Consider the following 21,309-nt stretch of genomic DNA (forward strand, 5'->3'; position numbering starts at 1 on the left):
TCACTACCTCTTGCCTGGATAACAGTGCATCAGGAAAAGGTCAGAGATGCTGACTGCAGTAGAAAAAAAAAAACTTAAATCAGACTAGGTGTCATTAGCTTAGCTCTTTATTCTGGAAGGGATGAGAATATTTTCTTCATGCAAGCTGCAGTTCTGCCCGGGTCTCCTCCCTCTAAGGAACTGAGGTCAGAGTAGTGCTTTACACATCAGATGAATCCCTGATACCTCTGTCAGGAGCCATGCCTTGTGATGGTAGATCTCCACCATCTTCTCCTCTTGTAATTCCTAGCAAATTCTTGCTAGTTGTAGCTCATACACAGCTTGGAGAGAGGTGCCACAGGCCTCAAGAACAGAAAAGGATCTTTCTCTTGCTTCATCTCTGCTCCCAGGAGGATGTCTACTCCTCTCAGGCTAGTGTTCAGTACAGTTCCAGGTAGTATCCTACCTGTTGAGGATTTTGTTGATATTTTCTCACCACCCCAAATTTGAAATTCACTTTGAGAAAGGTTCAGAAAAGAGCTGTATGAGAGGAGAAGTCAAACAAGACCAGCCTTTCAGGATATTCCCTTTCAGGGGTATTATTCAGTACTTGACCATTTCTGGAACAAACTCTGTGTTCCACTAATCAATGATAAAATTTATTCTTTGCAGCCAAACTGCCTACTTGAATAAAATCATCATTGTTTCCCCACATCATCCTTATGAATTGCAGCAAGCTAAAATATCCTTGGAATCAGATTTAGGGCAACAGAAGTGAAGTATGTCAGATAATTGTAGAAAAAAATGAAACCTATAAGTGTGAGCTGATACCTTTGGAGCTGTGCTCACTTACTGTCTGACAGGATGAATGGCAGTGATCCCAGTTTCTTAGGTAATCTGATACTAGATATAATAAAAAAGCCACCCTAGTTAAAATAGATATAAAGAGCCAAAAAGTGCACAAATAAGCAGAGCAGAATCTCCTTTAAGCAAGAGAACAGAGTATGTCACTGAGGATGCTTGAAGTGAGAAGTTTTCTCAGGTCTTGCTTGGGGCAGCACAGACTGTGTGTAATCCTCATTGCAGTACCCAGTAAGTGTGCTGGAGTGCTTTTATGTCCTCCTGCAACTGAGCTGCATCTCCCCATATCCTGTCAAATGTCACCCCTGCATCTACCCACTAAAATCTGTTTGACAGCCTACTGATTGATTCCTTTGGGTCTGTAGTCATAAGAAGGACTGTCTGGGTGCTCTTCTGTATGTCAGGACAGAAGATACAAGGTACTGAATTACCTCAAGCACTGGTGGGCAGTACTGCTCTTAACTGCTTCTGCAAACAGCACCCAAATAGGAATGCAAAGTATCTCAAGTAATTTTAGTGTCATTCTGTCTGAATGAGCTGTGTTTGCTAGGGTTGATAGACAAGGTTTTGGGTGTGTGAGTGTCTCTCTCAGCACTGAAGTTGGTACGTTTTAAGATCCATCTTCTGTCTGAGAACAGAGAAGTTTTAAATTAATATTTAGTTGAAATACTCAGTATGAAAGAGAAGCCAAAGGTGGAGCTTATTCTGCTGCCTGGAGCAAAGTTCGTGCTTTAGCTAGTATGTTAGATGAATAAAATCTACCCTTGAGTTCCTTCCATATGGGCCTGGATATGAATGTGTAAAATTATCTGAGCAAGAGGTTGTATCCTTGTGGTATAATGATTTCAGCATGTTGGAAGAAAGGAAATCTCCTATTAATCAACCTTATTCCAGTGTGCAAGGTCACAAAGCATGAACTTGGTACCTTATTCTGTGTTTCATAGCCCTGCCTAAATCAAACCCAGGCTGCAGACATGACTGTACTTTTTACTTGCCAGAGTAGCCCTGTTGTCATAACTATCTTTAGTCAAGTGATTTTGGTGGTTTCAAATCAGACAGAGCATTCAGCTGCCACATTAGCCTACTTCTGCATCCAAGGTATTAGTCCTTGAAAATTCAGCCCTTCAGAGTTCCATCAACCTCCAAATAAAGCAACCATATCTCTTGTATAAAAAGATACAAGGGATCTTATCACTTGTATGAAGATCTACTCTACGTCTTGACTATCAATATATGTGTGTGTGTATGTGTGTCTGTATATATATATATATATATATATATATATATATATATGTATATATGTATATATATAAGCTCACATATCTTTACAGAAGAATTCTGATGACTTGGTGACCAGTCAAAGATGCTATAGATTTCTTTGCATAACCTTTTCTCCTTATTTCTCCCTTTCTGCTTATATTTCTCCTGTATTTAAAAGCTGATTTTTTACCCAATTTGGGAATACAGTGCAGCAGTAATCCCCTGGTATATGAAGGTATATGAAGAAGGATGAGGAAGAACAGGAAAAAACTACTGTGCCAGCTTGTAAGAGACTTTGTCTTCTAGGAAGAGCCTGCTTGAAGGAAAAAAAAAAAAAAAAGGATTTGATTTCCACAGATTTAGATTAGCTTGTTATAAATTGAATGCCTCTCCCCAGGTACAAGTTAGCTGAAATCCTGCTGTTATGCATCATGCTAACAGCACATTATCTGAAAAATGCAGATACTTATCTGTAGTCTCTAGTTTTTAATCCATCAGATTTCATTAACTTGATCTCTGAGGACAGTTATAAGCCCCAGTAATAAAAGTTATGCATCTCACGAAATCATGAACTGGAATTCTGGTTCTCCTTTGGATTTTGTGAAAACCTTCCTCAAAACTCACCAGTTTCTTTTTTGACCTCTTTGCTGATGGATTCTATCTTTTACTGATTTTACCTTAGCTCACTCAGTTAACTGGTTTTGCTCACAACTTTCCCTACACTCTTTAAGCTGAAATTAATGTTTTGCCATGTTCTTTCCCGATTTGCTACATGTGTACTCTGTTGACTTTTCAAAAGAAGGGTCAGGAGGTGCCATTTTTCTGTCAACAATCCTCTGCTGGTGTGCACTTTTGAAGGACTTAATACAAATCTTAAAAGTCAGTAAAAAAATCATTCACAAATAGATTATACTGTATAAAATTGCACTATTCATCACAGTGACACTCAAGGTCACTACTGGTGTTACAGGGAAGTGTTGAAATAAACCAGATAAACAGCTGAGAAGATCAGAAAACAGTAAAACACAGAAAAGAGGAAAGGAAAGGAAAGGAAAGGAAAGGAAAGGAAAGGAAAGGAAAGGAAAGGAAAGGAAAGGAAAGGAAAGGAAAGGAAAGGAAAGGAAAGGAAAGGAGGGAAAGGAAAGGGACATCACTGGATATTTGGACACATGGGGCACGTATCTAATCCACCTTTGTTAGATAATCAGTCCTGCTACAAAACTAATGTTTCCCTTGCTTCTTTAAGTGATTGTATAAACTTTTACTCTATGGAAATTTTACTGCATTAGCAAGAAGATCTTTCTGCTGTCTGTAAGTACAGTCTGTTTATCTGAGTACACAGTGGTTTTCAGTCACTTCATTGAGAAGTAAATAGGTCTGAGAATGTCCGAGGCAATGTGGAATAGCCTTATGGATTCATTTTTATAAGGAATTGTGGGAGCATTATGTTCAAAAGTACAGGAGGTTGAAAACATTGATGCTTCAAAAATACCAGTAGTTGAAACATATTTTTATAATCAGAAGAAAAAAGGCAGCATGAAACATAGCATGGCAAAAATTACTCAGAGTCTTGTCTACAAGTCTGGTGAGATTTATGATCTATGGTACTGGCCCATGCATTTTTGCAATGCTGAAAAAGCAAACACAAGGTAATGGAAAACAATTATGAGTCATTCCTTTACTTCAGAGGTGATTAATGTGACACGGTCAAGTTAAATCCTCTGAAGAGACATCAGCTATGTGTTCCACTGATGGGTTTTGTAAGCATGGGTTTGATACTCTTCCACAGGAGATTTTAATTTCCTGTTAAAGGATATGTTAATGATCAAAACCAAGGTATACATAAATACTAGCTGCTCAGCTTGTAAGACTGATGGTTTTCTTATCAGCAAATGATAAGAACACAGAACATCTTTAGTTTTATGACACAAACAACTCTGAAGAAAAGCATGTGGAAGTGGATTGAAATATTCTAATGGACTAGGCTGCAAACGATCTAATAGCATCCCATCAGACCACCATATTCCTGGTCTTTGTGTACTTGCATTTAAAATCTGAAAATATTTGCTGCTCTGAGAAAGAAAGAGTGGCACTCAGAAATATAAGCAACAAAAAGGATGAGCCCAAAAAATACAAAGATCCTTGGAAGTGCTGCCAAATAAAAATATCTAAAGCCCACATCCACACAACTGGATTGTCACTTTGTCACTGTGTTTGCAAGCATTATTGAGCCCTGATCTGGCTCCCTGTGCATATTTGCAAACCTGCTGGTGTGACTGCAGAGGGCACAAAGTTGCATTTAGTCCCTCAGTAGTTTCCCTTGATGGATGTCACTTAAGGTGTTAATCCAAGAGCTCAAGACAGTCTTTCATTCAATTTGTCTCCAATTTCTAATGGGAAACATGTCCTAGGGATGCTTTGCCACCACCCCCAGCACTTCAGTCTCCTAAAATGCCTTCATTCAGACCTTTGATTCCACTTTTTTGTTTGCTAAGTTAGCCCAGCTCTTCTATTGCCTTTCTCAGTTGCAGCAAATCCTTAGTTGGAGCAGCATCTTCTCTGGATGGGAGCTGAGTACAGAGGTTCCCTCCAGTGTAACGGAGTCTAGTTTTGTGGCTAGGCTGGGTGGAAGCATTTTGCAGAAGTTATTTCAAATTTGGATTCTCACTTCTCCACTCACATCCCATTTCCATGCTTAGAGAGGCAGAAGATACAAAACTCATTTTTGATGTATTGAGTGCAGTTGTATTCTAAGGTCACAAAATTAGGTATTGTCCTACCGCTCAAAGCTCCTACCACTCAAAGCTTGAAGTGAATGTGTTCCTTGGGATATGAATGCCATCCAGGCAAAGTCTGTTCACTCCTTGTTTCCCTCCATTTCCTTAATATCAGAGACAGGTGAACTCAGGACTGTGTACATCCACATACACAGATGTGTCTTGGTTCACCATGCTGCTGCACAGGGATACATCTGTATTGAATTAACCATTTGCAGAAGTATTTAGCACTTTTATGGTCAGTTTGTTCCTAGGAAAATATTGGGAAAGCTCAGTGATCTCAGTGTTTACCTGACACTTAACAACAGCTTTTTGGACACAGTCATTTTGGTATTTGGAAATGGATGAACTCATTTATAATAAATTTTTAGGGTCACTTCAGCAAGTTGTTCCCACCCTATCAGCTCTGACTTTATCATTCTTTGCATCTTTGCCCCCTCCACTTTTCACAGTTCATTTTTTTTCCCCCCAGACTTCACCCATAGCTACCTATATCCAGACTCGCCATATAGATATGTGTAGTGGTTGCTTGGGTTTCATAGGGTCAATGCTGCTCCATTCTGTGTGGCAAATGAGCTGTTGGTGGCACTTCAAGAGCAGGTTTTAAGCCCGGAAAGGGGAGAGCTGAGCAAGCAGGTGGGGCTCAGCTCCTTCTGGCATCATTCTGCCATGTGGACTGTGGTACTGTGACTCCTGCTTAAACCCCTACTAAAAGCCTGTGTTTGTTCTGTAGGTAAATTCCTTTTTCAAGTCACCATTTCTCAGATTGCTCTCTGACACCTACTTGTTGTTCTTCCCCAAGGAGAGCTTCTGATACTAAAATTCTCTCAGTCAAGGCACATAATTTAGTACATTCTTTACACCAGTCCTGAATTTATTTTTGTCTTTTTATCAGATGACTCACTTACAGAGATAAGGGATTCTTATTTTCTATCAGAATTATTTTCCAGGAACACATAGTGTGACAGATCTCTGAGGATTAAATTCCTAGGTAGTCTTCCAAGTTTTCTTGGTTTCCCAGTTCTCGGTTGTAGATAAGGATCAACATGCAAATCAGATTTTTTTTCTCAGGTCCATGTTAATCTCAGCTCTTGGGCATTGATTTCTTGCTTTGTGGGGAAAGTGTGAAGTGGGTATGTCCTCCTTTATTCACCCAGCTATTTCTCTTATCTGGTGTTTTTAGCATCCAGACAGTATAACTGGAGTTTTTTCCTATCCTCATTTCTCTTTGTTGTGTTTTTGTTTTGTTCTGTCGTGTGGGTTCGTGTTTTTGTGTGTGGCTTATTTTTTCTTCCCTGTTTGTTTGTTTCTTTGGGGATTTTTTACCAGCTTTTGGTGTTGCTATTTATGCAAACTTTATTCTTAACTTTGATCTGATTGTTAGGAAGTTTGCCCTATTTTTGCCGGATTCCAAGCATCAGATGTAAGCCTGTACTTATTCCTCTAGTACTGCTCTGTTACACTGACTTCTTCCATAGAAGAAGAATTTAAATGTGCTGCCCACTAAAGATAAAGATAACTCTTAATTCACCTTTTTCCCAAGAGACATCTTCAGGCTGTGAAAACTTCTACAGAGATATAAAGTGATAGAGAGTTTCTCATAAAAGAGAGGCCAAAGGCTACTTGAACTAAAGCAAAGCGACATGGCAATTCAGTCCCAAACATTTTTGCCTCTTCTTGCTAAGACCTGAAATGAAGTCAAAGGATGAAACTGAATCTTGAATTTATAGACACGTTTACTCACAACTTGCAGACAGAACTACAGAATATGGCCTTACTGGTGAAGCTTGAAGATAGCCAAAAGCATCCCTCTGATGTGATGCCCCAGAGGGACAGCTTTTTTAATTCAGTAGTGTCTGAAAGTACTCTGGTGCTTCTGTCTTTTTCTGAAGGACAGATAGTTTCTTGTGCTCACCTAAATTGTTTTTTATATCTTTTCAAATTGATATGAATTCATAACCTTAGTCCTTGGGGTCTGTTGCTGATTTGGAGTTGGGACCAGGGTCAGAGGTGAGAGGATAGAGAAATTTTATTTGAGTGGAGTTCATTTCACCACAAAGTGCTATCAAATTATTTATCAAGTGTCACATATATGAACTGAAAAGAACTGTAGTGTTCCAGGGATCTGGCAATATCTAAGAGGGTGACAGAAAGGTAATAGATTGGACAGGGAGCTAAACTATTACATAATCCTGTCTACTGCCTCTGTTAAGATGCATTACATTAGCTTAAATAGAGGGGGTACTTGCTCACGTCCCTTGTTGGGTCTAGCAAGTTAAATGGTCAGCAGGGGCAGGAGACAGAAAAAAAATTATTTGCTTCTTTGAATTCCACTAACTTTCATCTGTGGAGTTATCTTAACCATTATAAAAACCTTAAAAAGTCAGTATGTGAAGTGGTGTCTAGTAATTTAAGTAAAAAAGAAGAAGAGGATCTATTCTCTGACGGTAATAAAATTCACATATCATGCAGTTTTTATTCTTTGATCCATAAAAGCCAGGTATTCAAAGTACAGCTTCAGTGTCTGCCTCATTAGCTAAAATGGAGCCTAAATTGAAAGGGAAACAAAGTGTTTGTGTGTTTTGGTACATCTTTTAATATAGATAATCTATTCAAGGGAAATCGACTAGGCTGGCTGGATTTGGAGAGTGGTTGTCTGAAAGGAATAGCACTCACTTCCCAAGACTTCTGTTTTATAATCATACCCCTCTTTGAATACTAGAGATGTAGCTAATAGTGATAGTAAAAATAAATAATTGTGTAAGAGTTGTTACAGTATGAATAATAAGATTATGGCCCTTAAATTCAGTTGAGATCCAGATTTGTTATGTAGAGTCTATTTTTAATAGTGTTTGTTATGTCTTTTGAATCCAGTTTTGTCCTCCTTAAGGAACCTGAGATGCTGTCACATAAGATTTCTTGGGGAAGGGATATCCAATGTCAGTTCCACAGCAAATGAAAACAAAAAACAGGAACACAAGCAGGTCAAAGCAGTGGTATGCAGAGATACCTGGGCTAGGTGGGGTGCTGAAGTAGCTGCAGAAGATCAGCTCACTACACAGGACAATATATTTTGCTTCTCAGCAGAGTTGTGTAGACAGAAGCAGGTGAAAGTAGCTCTCAATAGGCCTGCAATGAGCCATGAGGATGTTTCTCATTATTGCAATGTAATAAGAACCCTTTTCTGAAATTATTTCCTCTGCTGTGTTGATGTAGGGTTCACTTAGTCTTGGCAGTCTGGAAGATGTTGAAACAAGATTATTTTAGCTAAAATAATGGTTTAAGATCACAAATTTTTGGAGACCAGTGGTGACAAATGATTCATTTAAAACTTTGAAAGAATCATTTGTATTCTTCCCTCTCTCCTCTAGTGGCCTCATCTTCTAGTACTTTGTAAGTAATCTTAAAACAATTTCCATTTTGTTTTCTTATATAGCTGGTCACTCATGCAAGATTGAGGATTCTGTGTGGAGCAGTTTTTATTTGCACTTGATTTTATCTGACTTGTATCTGACATTTTATACTTTCAGTAACTTTTAGAATAGGATTGCTTGTACAATGACAGGAGTAAGGCAGTCCAGATTCTGAAAGGGGCCTGTGGGTACTACTCTCCTGTGAACTGAAATAATTCTGGTTTGCACTGAGACTGCTTACTTATTTGTCAAGCTTCCAGAAGGGAAGTGGCAGAAGCAAATCCTCTGACTGCTAAACTTCAGCTGGGTGCTATTCATCAAGATCATGTCATACTATAGAACTGCCTCAGAGCTCACTGTTAAGGTGACTCCTATACCCATTATTTCCAAAACTAGCACTGTCATAATTTCTGTCTGGACCATACACATGGCAAACAATAACTAAGGTGTGTGTCAGCTGTCAGAAGACTTTTAAGTATATCTCTAAAATGTACTTAAAGAAGAAAACCTTCAGATGTTTCAGACTTCCACTGGCTGTGTTTATATATCTGCATGCCAGATTCTGCCCACACTAGACAGCGACTTAGAAATCACCTATCTGAAGCCTATAAGGCAAAAGAGAAATCTCCTGCAGAAGTGACGGAAGTCCCCACCAGGCTTTATTTCCAGGTGTCTTGGCTGATGGAGTGTGCTCTTCCTCAGTGGGAATCTGAAAGGCAGTTACCTGTTTTACAGACCAGTATAAGTCTGCAATGTTCAGCAGATGTGGTTTCTGGAAGTAAAGACTCCTTGCTGTGATATCTGGTTAGTCACTGTACATTTAATCAGCAATCTGTAGGGTGCTTGCACAACTATTTATGCTTATCTTTAATGGGAGGAATAACAGCTCTATTTATTCTCACTCTTATCTGTTACTTCTGTGTAAAAACAGTATGTAGAAAGAAGCTAAGTTAGGAATGCAGGTGAAAAAGTTCAGGAGTTCTTCCAAAAGGCTTTTTTTCCCCTCTCAATCTATTTTTTCGAAAACTCGTTTTTTTCCCCTGGAGAGGGAATGATGTGCATTGTCAGTAAAATTGCACCTCTCAGCATTGAACAGGAACATGGAGGAGGCTCATCTGTCATGTCCCCCAAACATCACAGTGAGAAGATGATGTACTCTTGCCTTGGCCATCAAAGGGAAGGGATGCTTTTCATGCTGTGTAACTCATGGGCAGCTGACAAGGTTAAAAACAAGATTTCAAATCTGGCATGTTAGATTACAGATTTAATGCTCACTTTTAACTTTTAATCCAGAGTTTTCAGGGAACTTTCTTCAGTAACTTTGCTGTGAAAATCCTTCAGACTCATTACACAGTCTGGCAGCTCGAGCGAGATACTGTCACTTGAGGTCATGAGTACATTAGGCAGAGCAATGAAGGACTATATATATACATATTTTGGTCTATATTTACTCTGTTGGGATGTTTGCTTTCTGTTCTATAAGCATTCTTTTGATCAGTCTCAGCTGCATTTTCTTGTAAAATATAAAGATCAGAAAGCTGACTCGTACTCGGATTCTTTGTTGGAATGAGATTACCCAGGTTATTTCAGAATTTCCAGAAATTAGACAGATTCCATTTGTTTCTTCTCAGAACAGATGGTGGAGTAGAATTTGAATCACTGAAGTGATAGTGGGAGAGAAATTAAAGTTACAGTGGGGGAAAAAAGGGAATTTAAGTGAAACTTTTCACACTTTCCTTTTTTTTGCTGATTCCCAGCTTTTATTTTTTATTTTAAGAATTTAATAGATCCAGCTTTCAGATTTGTTTCTATTGTTCAGAGAACTATAAAATCAGATGGATACAATCTAGAATATTCTGTACTTTTACTAGATACTAAATGGACACTCATAAAGTGTTAGACTTTCACCTCATGAATTCAGTTCAGATCTATTTTAGTGGGCTGTTTCCTTCTTCATTCCCTGAAGTGACAGAGCTAAAATCAGGATTAATTCTCCCACTCTTTAAAAGGAGATGGATGTATGAATTTAGCATGGAGTCTGAAGAAGGCACATCAAAGCCACCATCACTACCAAAACTGAAGCCCTGGATGAGAACTCAGTCTATTCCTAGATCATCCCTTTAAATTATTTCTGTGGAGATATTTTTTATTTATGCTTCTGTGTTTTCTGCAGTTGTAGGATCACAGACCAGGCTAACTCAAGGAAATAGCTGGCACAGGGCAGTGACAGAGATGGAGGGCTGCACTCTGGATACCGGCAGAAGAGGCAAAACTGAACCCTAAACTGCTCTCTGTTGGGTTTGATTTCTTTTTATCAGTGGCTCTTGTACATGGCAAAGATGATCCTGAGAGAATACATGAATCAGTGTGCCTTGAGTCTCTGTGCCTGCAGCTCTCGCACTGACACAACAAAATCCCAGAAATGCCTTGCTGCAGATGAGATGAATGAGAGATTTCCCCACGCCCCACACCATAAGGCAGTAAATGCAGTGAGGGTTTTTTTATTGGTTTCTATCATGTCTGTTGTATTGAATGGCTCCACTCAATGTTCCATGCACAGAGCTGCAGAGGGCTGAGAGCTCGTGTGCCCTGTGCTGGGGGCTACAAGCTCCTGCCTTCCACAGGCTTCCCTCAAACAGGTTGTGGGTGGGCTCTGCAGGCTGACCAGACATTCACTGCATGTTTAACGTTTACTTCCTTTTTTGCTCATGTCTCAGTCTGCTCTCTCTGCTATTATGTGCCTAAACTCCTATTGTATGGGGTAAGAGGTCTACACATGGTTAAAAAAAAATAATCTATAAGCTTTCAGGGACAGATTCAGCAAAGCACTTACAGAAAGTGCCTAAATGGAGAGATGTGAATAGCCCTACAGACTTCAGTGGGATTATGGATGTAATTAAAATTATACCTGTGATAAAATGCCTGGCTGCACTGAAGTCTAATAAGGGGTTTCTCAGAGTTCACCCATCCTGCAGCCCAAAACCCTGGGGGTTTCCAGGGGCTCATCTGCAGCCCCAGTGTGGTGCAAATGCTAACAGCCATGCTGTGCCATTGGCCTCCCCAGCAGCAAAATTTCATTTCAGAAACCACAGATCTAGGCTGGGAAGCAGGCAGAGGTGAGAGCACGGCTTTGCATATGTCTCTCCTCTTTTTCTGTTGAACGAGCAGCACTGCCAGAGTTGCTGGCTCTGTGACCTGTGATGTGCTGGCAGATGCAGCCTCAGGGCTTCAGATCCTGAGTTACCCATGCCCGTCCCTTGCCAGTCTTCCCAGTGATTTTATGGCAGAGAAGAAAAGTGAGCTAGATTGATTGACTTTTAGGCAGCATTCACTTCAGGAAACATGGTTGTGGTCAGTTTTATCTCAGTGCCATCTAGTACATGAAATAGCATAAAGAAAGAAGGACAAAAATGTGGAATCATAAGAGGAAAATGTAGTAACACAAAAAAGAGCAGAATTCAGAGAAGGACTATAATAGTAGTACAGGAACATAAAGATAAAGGTGTCATAGTTCATCATTGTGAGGATAAAAGGTGAAGTTATTTAGTTTAACCCACTGCATATATCTCACATGATTTTCCATCTCTCAGATGCTTCGAATTGCTTTTCAACCTCTTTTCAAGCACTTCTAATGATAAAACATCAATTACAAGGCTGTTGTCACATTTCCTTTATATTTAATCTTTCTGACTGCATTATTGAAATATTTTAGCATACCACTGTCACCTAAAATACCCATGGTGCATTAAACTGTAGGTGTTTGTGGGTTACTGTAAATGTCTCTGCACATATAGGCATAAATAGCTCTCTTTTTATTCCCTAATTCAGAAACCACTGCCTCCTCCTCCCCCTGTCTCTGGTCTCTCTGATTTCACATAACCTCATTAGTTACTAACTTTTAAATGCTCCCCCCACCCCTCCAGGTCCAGGCCACTCTCCACTAAAAAAGACAGAGCATACAATTTGAAGCTTTTTGCAAGAAATGGAGTTGTACCCTCAACTCCCCTAGGTTTCATTTCCACTTAAGTAAAAAAACCAGCCTGAAGACACTGGTGTCACCAGGGATCTTGCTGTGAGCAATGGTGGCGTCATGGGTGCCTGTGGTTGGACTGTCAATGGCAATCTCAGATGGTCATGTGGAAGACCTAGGGCTTGGCTTTTCCACGGAACAACTCGGTACTTCTGAGTATCCCGTCTGCTCCTCTGTTCAGAGCCGTGAATCATCTCTGGGGAGACTGATCTGAGACCCCCATTTCACAGGCATTTCCTCAACAGCTAAGGTGAGGACTTAGTCCTACTTTATATTTTTTAAATCAATATTTCATTAAGCAATGCTTTCATGGCATTTCAGTATTCATCTATAGTAATTAATATAAGCCTTTTATCTGTGTAAATCAAAACACTTCGTGAAAGCTGAAGTGCATGAAAACTCTGTATTAAAGATGAAGAAATATGAATCATGCAGAGGGATTATGTACTTTGCCCAATTGCCCAGCCAATTAACAGATTAATTCTTAATTCAGTTCCATATCCACAGGGCCATGCTGCCAGATTTTATCTCCTAAATGTAAAATATTCTACATCTGAAAAAAACTAATCAACTTAATGTCACAGTCACTTTGCAATTCAAGTATTTCTCTATTTTTAATGAACTTAATGAAAAAAAAATTGTTTGATTAGGGTGTTTTTCTGAAATGTCTGTATTTCCACCTAGTGTAAGATTTTCAGTTAATGACATGTTTAACACTCAACTGTCTGGCAACATGTTTCATTTTCCTTATTTTAATGTTTCACTCTTATTGTCTGCACATGCAACTGGAAGGGAAGTCTGTGTCACAGAGAAACCTTTTTTCTAGGGTGTTTCATCACCAAAACTTGGGTGAAGAATATAAGTGAAAGAAGTGTTTACACAAACTTGATGTTCCCTGGTTTCCCTGTGCGTTTTTTTTTTTTTTTTTTTTTTTTTTTTTTTTTCCAAGAGGCTACCAGCTTTCCACTTCATAACAGGAAAACAACTAAACCAGAGGGACTTCACCTACACAAATGCATTTTGTGAGGTAATTATCCGACTGGCATTACAGAGCTTAAAAACTCTCAGACTTCATGGTCTCTGAAGACTGAATTCATTATATCTTAAACAAGGCAAGATTCTCCTTTGGGAATTTTCTGTCTGTCTGCTTTTCTTATATATATAGTTTATCTGCTTAGGAATGAGGCAAGGAGAATAGATCAGCTCAAATTTGTTGATACATTTGACTTTTTTTTTTCTCCTAAAAAAACAAAAAGAAAAAAGTTGTTTGTTATTAGAAACATAACCTACTTCTCTTTATGTAGGCAGGCACATGCTTCTCTCCTCAGCTGAGACACAAGGCCCTATTCTTAGCTTCGCTTTCATTTACATTGTCCCTTGAGGCAAGATGCACAGGATGTAACAGCTCTGCAGTTAGGACTGGTTTAAACTAAGCAAAATTAGAGCCCTCTCTAACATTACAGGCAATTTAAAGGTAAAGAAAGATGAAAAATGTTAGAAACCTGTTATAGAAACCCTATCCAAGGATATGTAACCCTGACAAGCAAGAAAGGAACATTAAAAATATTTGGAAATATTTGAATGCAGTCACTCAGATGGGTGCAGAACCAGCCTGCTGTTTCATCCTCATGGCAGCTGAGAAGCAGGAAATGTCTGCAATAAAGGGTCAGCTCCCCAGTGGATGAAGCTTATTCAGTTTCACTGATGTTGATTTGCACAAATTGACAAACTAGACAGATCGGAGAAATTGACAGACTCAGAGCATTCACCTGTGATGGATGCACTCAACCTTCTCAACCAAACAAGCAGCAGTCTGGTGCAAACTCCAAAGAAGGTAAAGGCCTAGGCCATAGGCAAGGCACAATCTCCCCAGGGAAGCCACAAAGGGGCAGAGTGACCCAGGGAGCACTGATGCATGTGGACTTGGAACACCAAGCATGCTGTTAGTGCAAGGAGAGCAGGCGGTTTTGCCAAGACCCATCTGTGTGGGTACGAGGAGTCTCATGCTTACCTTTCTCGCTGTATGCTCTTGAACTGTGAGCCAACTGCTTTATCCCATAAATATGACAGCCTAATTGAGCTCTCCCTGCTAGGCAGTGTGGCTGCATATGTGTGATGTCCACTGGAGCTGGAATGCTCTCAAAGTTTGAGATTCTTTACCTGAGATCAAGACATCCTTCCTTACCCAAGGCAGAGAGATACCTTCATAGCAACAAATCCTCTGTAAGTGACTGATAGCATGCTAAATTAATACTAATGAAATCATTAATTGATTCCTTTGCAAACAAATTGATTCCTTTGAGTCAAACAATTGTCCAAGTCTGAGACTAAGATTGGCCCTAGGTGCAGTTAGACTTCATCACGAGTTTACAAAGCAAGGGGGTTCACTCTGAGCCTCATGACTCAAGGGGAGAACCTTTCCTGCTGGATATTTGGTCTCTGCCACTCTAAATGGATTCTGACTTATTTGCCTTTGTATGTTTCATGCATGTGGTAGGTAATAGAGTGAACCTTGCCATTGAATTTTTTAATGCACATTTTTATAAAGATGTATTAAATCTATTTTTGCTAATATCTTTGATTTCTTGAGTGACCTTAAAGTATGCATTTGTGACATCACTACTTGTTGTTTCTCCACTGTTGCTTCAGCACTACCCATTACTCCTTTCTTTAAGATCTGCACCTTACCTATCCCTCCTGTCTGTATCTGGAGGAAAGGAAAGCAGACTAAAAACTGTCCTTGGAATATAACCTTCATTATCCCAAATTAGTTCACAAACGTCATGGAGTATTTGGTAAAAGAGTCAATCTTCCCAGTAAAAATTCAACCCACAAGGTGCTGAGCAGAAGAAACAGTATGGAGACACTTCTTATTCAAATTCTGAAAAGTAGGTGTCAGCTTGGCTGGTAATGGCTTTGCAGTCCATCCCACAATATCCAAACCAGGAGTCTGCTTCCACAGAAGCTTAGCTAGTTAACGGTCGTGCTCTTGGGAGGTAATGTCCAGGGTGCTTTGACCTGGGATATGTGCAGGAGACACGTCACCCTGCTGGTGGCGAGGCCAGGCTGCACTGTGGAGGTGCCATGTGTTCCCCCTAACACCAGGGTGAACATCCATCGGCTTTGGAAGCTGCGTATGTCTTCCTAGCCCAAAATGGGTAGCAAGATTCCTCTCCATCCTCATAAACTTCTTGCAGCTTCCCTTGAAGCCCCTGAGCAGAGGAGCAGCTCCTCCAGGTGCCTTGAGGGGGCCTCGCCCCATTTTGAGGGGAAGACAAGAAGTGAGAGGAAATTATTTATTTCTCTTTCTCCCTCACCACCTCTCCAAGTATGCTGGGGAGGGCATGGATAGACTGGCATCACTCCCTTCACGCACAGCTTCTGCAGAGTTTGGCACAAGGCTGAGAGCAGTCTCCATGGCTTGAGATACTGACACTGGTGCCAGCAGCAGCTATTCTGGTTCCTAGTTTAGGGATTTGGAAATAATTTCCCCCAGGTGAGGAATCTGGGAAAAAAAAAATTTAGGCCTTCAAATGACAGGCATTTGCATTTTGAATGTTGGGTGTGCAAAGAGTTAGAGGGGACTTGATGTGTGACGGTGTATATCCGAGGGCTGATTAAGCCAGTTACTGCAGGGGCATGTGTCTCCATGAGGAAAGACTCTGGCTTCAAATCAGTATCCCTGGTTGTTACTGAAAGTGAAGATAAAGCATTAATTTCATCACCACAACAAGGTTTTCAGCAATTAGACCCTTTGGCATGTCTTGCAGCTGGTGCTGTAGCAAAACTGCCAGAGATCTGGACATTTCTCTCCTCTGGGTAACAATGATAGATAAAGCTGTAACTTCATAATTGACCAAGTGGAGATTTATATGCTTACTGGTCTTTGTTCACCATGTTTCCTTGCACAGCACAAAATTGTCACCTGTTCTCTGCTTGCTCATTCCCTTGTTATACCTGAAGATCTGTCAATGCCATAGGAATAACCCTGCACTAAAAAGAAGCCAACAGAACCAGTTCAATTTCTGCTGCCAGGGCATATGCACAGAGCCTGGAGCATCTACTTGGGCCAAGACAGTGACATGACATGGCTGCATGATGACAAAGGCATCATCAAACCTTCTTTCTCCCCGACTTCTTTCCTTCACCTCTTACTGCAAACCCGTCTGCTGTGGTGTTTTGTATTCATTAAGTAGCTCTCCCCTTCTGTGTTAGCTCAGTGCCAAGACTGCTGAATGGTGTTGGAGGAACCATTCCACTAGAAATTCATTGTTTGGGATATTCTCTGACAGATCAGATTAAGTAAAAGACCCTTTGGTAGCATAGGTGCAGAGTCAAAGTTCAGGATGTCAGGTGACCTGGTATTGATGTACCTCACAGCTTTTTTTGTAGGTTGGTGGTTCCAGAGTCTGTTTTGGTTGCTAAAAATAGCTGTGCTGCTGCAGAAATGCAGTCTTCAGAAAGTAATTTTACAAAGCATTCGAGTGGCTCTGCCCTGAAAAATAACCCAGGAAAAAGTGTAATATATGGGTCTGTATTTATTGTTTTTCATAACTGGTTGGGATCCATACATGAAACCCTGTCTTCTGCATCATTCTGCACTGTCCCTGGTAAAGGAAATGTGAAAGCTGATGAAATAGAGAAAACCTTTTTCTCTTTCTCTTGCTCTCAGTGGTGTCAGTTTTATGCAACTAGAAAGCAGAAGATAGTAAAAATCTATTTCAGTCACCTGAAATCAACAAAAGTGAAAATTCACAGAGTGAGCATGTTGGTTATGTGAGAAGGTGCTGCATTTGCAGTCAGTTTTCAATGTGGAATTTCACCATAATTTCTCACTGACATGAGAACACATGACAATTTGGAATAAAGACAGGCATTTTTTCCCCCAGGAGTAACAGCTGCCCAGACACAGGGAGGTAACTGCCAAGGACCTGACTGCTGGTCTCTGGTGTTTTTTAGGTAAGGACCATTACTGCTTGCTAACCCTCCCAAACTGGAACTCAGTCCCCAGACTTGGCTGGGGATGTTGTCTCTGGTACGAGCATTCCCTGAAAGTGAGATGCCACCAGAACAGTGCAACATCTTCCCCACCGTGACCCATCCCTGCATGCCCCTGATCAGTAAGAGGGCCCTCCATCTTCCTTGCATGTTTTGTCTCAAATATGAATGTGCTTGCATGATGGAACCCCTCAGTTTTCAAAGAGGGAAACTCCAAGATAATCTTTATGAAATCTTTATTTGGGGCAGCCAGAAAGAGTGGAAGGGGTCAGTCTTGGGTAAGAGCAGCTGTAATTAGCCTGAATCAGAAGTTGAAGCAAAAGACAGCAATACATTTAATGGGAACCTCTGTTTTTTTAGTGGTCACTCTGCCTCCAAAACGCTCGTGATCTACAGGCAGAAGTGGAGATGTGACACCAGTGCTGGGCTCACGCTGTGTCCTCTGACCCACCAACACCCTGTTCAGTCCTCGGGGACCAGACTCCAACCCAGACTTCAGCAATGTGGGCTCCCTCTGCTCTCCAAGTCACAACTGAGGTGTCATTTCCCCTGCTCACATCCATTCTGCAGCAGTGGTGATCACTGGGGAGCACAAATGTATCATTGTTTCCATAGAGCCATGGGATGCTCCAGGAAAAAAGAAATCATAGGCTGGTGCCCTGGGAAAAATTTCCAAATTAGACTTCAAAGCTGGATTGGGTAGGGCTGCTGGCAATGACAACTGGAAAAAAAAAAAAAAGTGTTCTTTTTCCCTGTATGTGTAGCTCAAAGTGCTGCCTCTTGGATAGTAATTATATTGATCCAAGTTATTTTACTATTCCTCAGGAAAAAGAAAATTAAAATTCCTTAAAAATATGTTTTTTGTGCTAATCAGGCGCTGTGGCTTTTCTGAAAAGAAGCTGTTAAATCCAATTTATTTTCAGCAATGGATGGTAGGGTTTTTTCCCCCTGACAATAAAGCAAAATGGTCAAAATTAAGTCAGTCCTTGGAATTAGTTATTGGAATTAGTCTCAACTTTACATTTTATTAGGCCTAATAGAATATTCATATTAATTCTTAATTGTCATTTTGTCATCATTAAAAAGGTTAAAGTTTAGTAAGTGATTTTTTATTAACTATTCTATGCAAATGCTCTGTCAAAACTTAATTGTAATTTTGCTTGTAGTTTATTTAAGGCATCTCTATAGTGCTGAATATTACATGTGAATTGACCTGTCCTTACATTTGTTCTTATCATTCTTCATAGAATCATGGGATGGTCAGAAGGGACCTTAAGGATCACTTCGTTCCAACCTCTGTGCCATGGACAGGAACACCTCACACTAGACCAGGTTGCTCACGGCCCATCCAACCTGGCCTTGAACACTGCCAGAGATGAGGCATCCACAGCTTCTCTGGGTGACCTGTACCAGTGCCCTACCACCCTCGCAGTAAACAATTGCTTCTTAATATCTAACGTAAATTTATCCTCTTTCAGTTTGCACCCATTACTCCTCGTCATGTCACTGCAGTTCCTGAGAAGCCTCTCCAGCTTCCCTGCCGGCCCCTTCAGATCCTGCGAGGTTGCCATGAGGTCTCCACACAACCTTCCCTTCTCCAGGCTGAACAGCCCCAGCTGTCTCAGCCTAGCTTTGTAAGGGATGTGCTCCAGTCTTCTTATTAAGTCTGTGGCCCTTGAGTTGCTCCAACAGGTCCATGTCCTTTTGTTGGGGACCCCAGAGCTGAACGCAGAAGCGGAGTCACACCAGAGCAGAGCAGAGCAGAGCAGAGCAGAGCAGAGGGGCAGAATCCCCTCCCTCACCCTGCTGGCCATGCTGGATGCAGCCCAGGACATGTTTGGTTTTCCAGGCTCTCTGGGCTGCCCCCCAGACCCTCATCCACTAGCAATCCCAAGTCCTTGTATGCGGGGCTGCTCTCAATTACTTCTCCACCCAGCCTGTAGATGTGCCTGGGATTGCCAGATGCTGTTACACCTTGATAATGAGTCTGGTGAGAAAGCCTGGCAAATATGGCATAAATGGGCCATGTACAGATTGTCAAGACTGAAGCTGAGAAATAGCTAATTAGACTTCTCCTTTGCTAAAAATTGCTGTAAATTTGTTGCTTTGTCCTGGACAATAGTTGGTACTCTTCTTAAGAACAGTGCTAGCTGAACTCAGTATGGGATCACTTTGTAAAGAAATAGAGTATCGGGTGTTTTTGAGAGGAAAACTTAAAAAACTTGAAGCATTCTTCAGCTTGATTGAAAAGTGAAAGGCTACATAATTTATAGTACTATATTGACCATGCTCCACTGCTGCTTCATTCATAAGTACCTATATTCAATGTGGTTTTCAAGCAGAAACCAACCTTTGCATGAGTAAGATCTCATTGGACAAGCAGCCAAATTAAGTTTAGAGTTCTCAGACCAAAAACAATTACTTTTTTGAAGGAAGCTGAGGAAAATGTGCAACTTATTGCCATTGAGCCTCTTGACACCAGTTCAGATTTCAAGCCGACTATCCACTCAGCATGAGATATATTTGTTGAAAATTAAACATGCCAAGAATCAGACTTCAAGGGGAAACAAGGCAAGTTTGTTGTTTCCACAGTGGAAATCTCTATGTCAGCATCAGTGAATTTTGGCTCCCTATTTCTCCTACTTAAATTGATTGCTAACCATGCTAAAGCAGAGCAATTAGAGCCTGAAAGCTTTGGTGCAGTGGCTCTTGGTGAGGAACCGGGGAGTGGGACAGGGGAGGGAAGGGTAACTAGCAGCAAACCAGCCTTTATCAGGTTAGAAAAATAGCAGGAATGCAAGAGAGCTTGGGAAAATGAGGTCTGGTCTTTTAGTGAACAGACTGTTGGGCTCAGGTACAAAAGATTACTGTGTGAAAACCTGGGATTATGCAGTGGGATGAGGGAGACGAGCCTTGCCCCAGCACGCCTCTCGCAGCTGCGATGGACGTTGTAGCTCGAGAGGTACCTGCCAGGATGATATCTTCATGTCTGTGTTTACAACAGGATTAGAAACATCCATTTCAAGGGGTCTGCAAATCAACTGGAAAAATTGGCTTAGATCAGGAGCCTGGCTGACAAAGCTGTGGTCTTAAAGCAATTGTAAAAAAACCCAGATCATCTGCTTTTCAAATCGCAGCAGGAGAGCAAACAAGTGGGCCTATTTTCTGTTTGTTTGTTTGTTTGGTTTTTTTTTTAATATTTCCTTAGTTGTGGTTGCATAACACAGGATATTTTTTATATTTTAAATTAAACCATTGGTTGTTGTTAACTAAAATTTGAGATGTGTGAGAAACAAGTGTGAATGTATTTAGTAAAAAATAAACTGATTAATACTACAGTGTAAGCTTTTATAAATGCAGAGCTATATTTTGATGTTGTAGCCAGATTGCAATATAGTATCAAGGTCAACATAATTTGAAAACATCCAAATAGATTTGGAGCAGGAATTGGTGGGTGAAGCAATATTCCCAGGGTGTTTGGAACACCACACTATATTTTATGATGGTTTATCTGGCCTTTAAATGCACATTCTGTGAAGTTTGCCTTCCCGTGCAGAGAGCTCTGTGGCCCCAGCATCCCTGCATCACCAAAGGGGCTGGATGTGCCCCTCAGGAGGTTCATATCACTGATGTTATCTTTCCCTGAGCATGCACTGGTCTGGAGAGTGAGGTGGGATCAGTATGGAGTGCTGCCCAGCTGACACTACAGCTCCTGCTGTACATTACTGCATTACTGCATCTGGGGCAAACGCCCCTATGAATATGCGCTTCTTTTTCCAGCACAATAGATATCTGTAACTGGGATGCTTGCAGATGAAGAATCTCTTTGTTCATTTAAATTCTCTGTGTGAGACCTCAGGTGGGCTCTGGTGGGGTGTCTGAATTGGAACAGGGTCCCATGACCCAGCGGCTGAGTGCCCGCAGATGGGTGCACTTGCAGGCGAGGTCTCCTAGCAGTCCAGCAGGTCACTCAGCTCCTTGGTTTGGTTTG

The sequence above is a fragment of the Pyrgilauda ruficollis genome, unplaced genomic scaffold, assembly GCF_017590135.1.
Source record: "Pyrgilauda ruficollis isolate IOZ18807 unplaced genomic scaffold, ASM1759013v1 scaffold130, whole genome shotgun sequence".
Lineage (NCBI taxonomy): Eukaryota > Metazoa > Chordata > Aves > Passeriformes > Passeridae > Pyrgilauda > Pyrgilauda ruficollis.